The sequence below is a fragment of the Galeopterus variegatus genome, unplaced genomic scaffold (assembly GCF_000696425.1).
Source record: "Galeopterus variegatus unplaced genomic scaffold, G_variegatus-3.0.2 Scaffold7917, whole genome shotgun sequence".
NCBI classification, from domain to species: domain Eukaryota; kingdom Metazoa; phylum Chordata; class Mammalia; order Dermoptera; family Cynocephalidae; genus Galeopterus; species Galeopterus variegatus.
The window spans coordinates 53144-57739 of NW_007734028.1; positions in this window are offsets into that span (position 1 = coordinate 53144).

Sequence of the window (4596 nt, forward strand, 5' to 3'; positions counted from 1 at the left end):
GAGGGTTGCAATCCGTTGCCGGTCATGAAAAAAGACAAAAAGGAAAAAAAAAAAAGAAAAACCTTCATTCAAATAGAGGAAGAATAGAGGTCCATAGGGCTGCTAAACCACGTCTGATTTATTTCATCCTATTGTTTTGCCATCCTGTTGCTTTCAGTTCCGATCACCATGCTTTCAGGGGAATATCGACACACTCAGGAGCACGAAGAAGGCAGTGATCAAGGTGGTGAATCTGAGGAATCAAGGCCATCTGAGAGACTTTCTCTGAATCCAGAATTGTTAGGCCTGAAGGGAAGACTTGATGGAAAATTAACTACTGCCAGAAGGCTTACTCTACTGTATAAAAGGGACGAATTAGGGCCAATATGTGAAAACTACAAGGAGGCAGATTTCAAGTCAATCTAAAAATATTTCTAATCAACGAATATGTCCTAACGTCCTTCATGGTCATAGAAGATACCCCAGTGGATAGTAACATAACCATGTCCTGCCCTCAAAGTGCTCACTGACCTTTAAGAGAGACAGTTTGCTGAATTATAAATGTAGAGCTGCTTAAATGCAATCACTGAAGTTCCTGTAAAAGTCAGGAGTGGCACAGAGGAAGGAGTGATCGATTCTCTCAGTTTAGGTGGTCGGGAATATTTCACAGCAGTGGGAATTAAGTGTAACTTAGAAGCACAGGTAAGAGTCTTGCAGGGAATTAGGTGCTAGGGAAATGCTCCCGAGAGAAAACAATAAGAGAGTGAGGGACACCAAACAGGACAGGGAGAAGCCAAGCAAGGGTGCGATTTCAGGTGAAGTCCCAGCTCAGCCTGATCCCACGGGGCGCTCTGGGGCATAAATCACTCCTCAGAGTTTCTTCCCCTTGTAGCAAAAGAGCTGGGCTTTTCCACTTCCATGCCAGTCTGTCACTGGGTATGGGCTACCCTGATTGATGGGGTTGGGATATAAAACTCCCAGGCATATCAGGTATAGACAGGGCATTTCCAGAGCAATCTTTTGAGGGTCACAGGTGCAGGGTGTGAGCCATTAGCAGCAAGGCATGCAGAGGTTGGAGGACGGGTATGTGATACTGTTAAAGAATCACATAGAGTTAAGGGGATCTGGTGGGAGCATCAACAGTGTCCTTTATCACGGACATGGAAGGGAGGGTCTTCTAGCAAAAGAAATAGCTGAGCAAAGGTACAAAAACTGGTGTGTGTGTGTGCAGGGAAACAGATGCAGTATTACTGGAACATAGAGGATGCATAGAACAGAGGGTAGAAAAGGCTAAAGAGCTAAGGTGGCAGCATTTTGGTACCAGGATAAAAATCTTCCAGCAGCCTAGTTCAAGAGAGGCAGGAATCTCTTGGAAATCCTAGGAAAAGACTCTAGTATATTGATGCTTCATGAAGGCTGGTTTTGGCAGGAGAGTCAGAATCCAGGTTCTCCAAAGATCTCAGGGACAGGAGTTCATGGACTATTATTTTAGTTCTCTAGTAGATTTTCTTCACCTTTCCTGATTCCAAATCCAAGTTTAAGAATATGGTCGACTTAAATCAATATCAATGACTTTGTCTGAACAGAACATTTCAAGGTGTTTCTTAACTCAGAGGGAAGCCTGGGGCAGGTGCCATCAGCTGTCACTGGGAGTACAGGGTAATGTGTTACAGAACACAGCAGGGAGACTGAAGGGAGTGGTGGTCACGGTGCATGTGCCATGACTGACCAGAATAAACTTTCCAGGAGGCGGATGGAGAAGGTCCTCATGTCAGTTACGCATGGCTGTGTGACCACCCGCGCAGGGTCAGGTCTGCAGTGAGGCGAGTGGGAACGGGCACCCTCACCCTCCTGCCACAGATGTGCAAATGAGGCCCCCTTAACTTCTGCGCCCTCGGTGCCTCACTTAGTTCCCACCTTTAGCCACCTCAGAATGTGGGGGTTTAGCTCATGAACCTGTGGTTCAGTACTTTAGGGTGAGCTCAGCGGGGCAGTCCTTCTGCTGGTCTAGACGAAGCTTGTTCGTGGATCTGAGGCCAGTTGGATTTGGGTGGTCGATGATGGCCTTGGCTGGAGTATCTGTGATGACTGCTTCCTCTCTCCACGTGGTCTCTCACCCCAGCCCACTGGCCTGAGCTTGTTCCTGTGGACTTCTCGAGGTCCCAGGGAAGAGCCAGAGAGGGCACAAGTACTTTTCAAACCTCTGTGTGTGTCAAGTTTGCTGCTGTCCCGCTGGCCAAAGCAGGTCATGTCCAAGCCCAGAGTCCAGGGGTAGAGAAGCAGACTCCCTCTCTCAATGGGAAGAGCTGCAAAGTCACTTTGCAAAAGTGCATGCATACAAGGAAGAGAAAAGTCTGTGGCCATTTTTCAATTTACCGAAAGCCTCAGGTACCACAGAAAGGAATTTGGTTTTTATCCCACAATCAAGGAAGCCACTGCCACTGAAGAGTTTGTTGCGATGGAGCCATATGATCAGATTTGGTTGTGAGAATTGTCACTCTGGCCACCGCAAAAAAAAAGAAGGTTTGGCAGGGTGAGACTAGAGGTAATGAGACAAATCAGGAGCACATGACAAATAATGAAACCTGTAGCAAGCGTAGCAGTGAGGTGGAGAAGTGTGGCTGGGGTCAAACATGGCTAAGTTAGAATGAACAGGTATTGATGATATAATTGTCATGTGGCCAAAAAAAAAAAAAAACCCACAGGAATTTCAGATTAAAGCCACTGGGTGAGGGTTTCCATTTTCAGCTGGGCCTTAAATGCTTCCCTCTTCTCATGGCTGTTCCACCTTTGCTTTCTTCAAAACTCCTTCCGCCCTCATTACTCTTCATTCTCAGCCAACAGCCTCACCTCCTTATTCAGCGAGAACATTGAGGCCAACAGGGGCAAATCCACTCAGCTTCCATCTTCCTGCACCCACTCCCCACCCTCCTTTCCGACTTATCTGTGTCTGCACCCAATGTGCCTACTTGCCAGGGCTCTCTGAGGACAGTCTCTTCCTGTGATCTCCATCTCATCCCCTCCACTCTTCTGGAGTCTTGCTCCAGTTTCTTTTGCAAAAGTTATGGTCACTGTTACAAAGTTTTAGTATTATGGGGAGAACGACACTAATGTACTATAGTATATTATAGAGGCATGCTTTCAAAATTTCTGTGATGTGTACAGCTAGCAGAGAGTTAAGTACTTCAAAAAGAGTTTAAATATTTTATAAATATAAAGTGGCCAATAATGAAGTTTCTTTGCTTCTGATGCCAACTTTGGAATGTAGAAAAAGTGTCAGCTCTCCCCTGAGTCCGCGCATCACATTTTCTTCCTGGGTAACTCTGGTATTTTACCTGAGACAATAAATTGTCAGTGAGATGCTCTGCAGCCTGAAAAAGATGGAAATACTGGAAGGAGATCAGAGAGTAAGGACAGACATGACTGAGGGAGTGGGAGGGATTCGTTTACGTGGAAACATGAAAGCGGGACTAACTAGGCAATGACTAATGATATGATAACTGTCTACAAACACCAAGTGTGTATGATGTGCATGCCAAAGAGTCGTTGCCTCACTCAGCACAAAGATACAATCTGAGCAGTAACACGGTAGACACAGGAAAGAGATGGAGCATCCTGATGCACACTCAGGATAAAACCAAAAATGAGTGGAGACTGAAATGAGTTTGTGAAGACGATTTCCTTTCTGAGGTCAACTTTCATTCGTTCTTCCTTCCTTCCATCCATCCATCCATCCATCCATCCATCCATCTATCCATCCACTCATTTATTCCTTTATTCAACAAACTTTAAGTACATAAGGAACTATAGAGACACCATGTCTTCAGCTTTCCTCATTCACACTTCAGAGCCCCAACCTCCAACCTTTCCTTTCCTTCCTTTTCTAAGTAGTCTTACTGGATCCTCTCCATTGTTTCTTTTCCAGCAATGATAAGCAAAGAAACGATTGCTAAAAAGGCCAAAAGAATAGCATCTTGATGTATAAGTTAACTGACCTCAGGAAAAAAAAAATTACATAGCAGCCTTGACATTGCATTCAAGGCTACTGCTGATCCTGGAGGCATACCAGCTGGAGAGTGAGGAAGGTCCACTGCAGCCCATCACCACGACTGCAAAAGCACACTGAGAGTTGTGCCCATAAGTCAAGGGTCAGCACACTGTGCTCACAGTGCTCTCCCCTCACTCACTAGCTCTCTTTCTCCTACCTGACATTGACTAACCCCTGCTGTGGTTGTCCTTGTGGCTCAGTGGTAGGCGCGCTTCTGAGTAAGGCACTGAGAGTGTCCCTCTTCTTTTTTTTTTTTGTCTTTTTTGTCTTTTTCCGTGTCCGGCCATGGATCGCAACCCTCAGTGTTGCCCCCGTACCGGACCGGGGACCGGCAACGGGATCGCAGCCCTCGGTGCTTCTCCCGCGCCTCGCTCAGCCAGTGAGCGGCCGGTCTGTATGTGGGATCCGAACCCTCGGGCGGAAGCACCGCTGCGCTTCCCAAGCGGCGCACTGTAGCAGTACGCCACCGGGCCGGCCCCGAGTGTCCCTCTTCTTAGGATATTCACCTTCAGCATCACTGACGCAAAGGAAATCACAACTTCACAACTACCCATTCATTCAATAAACTC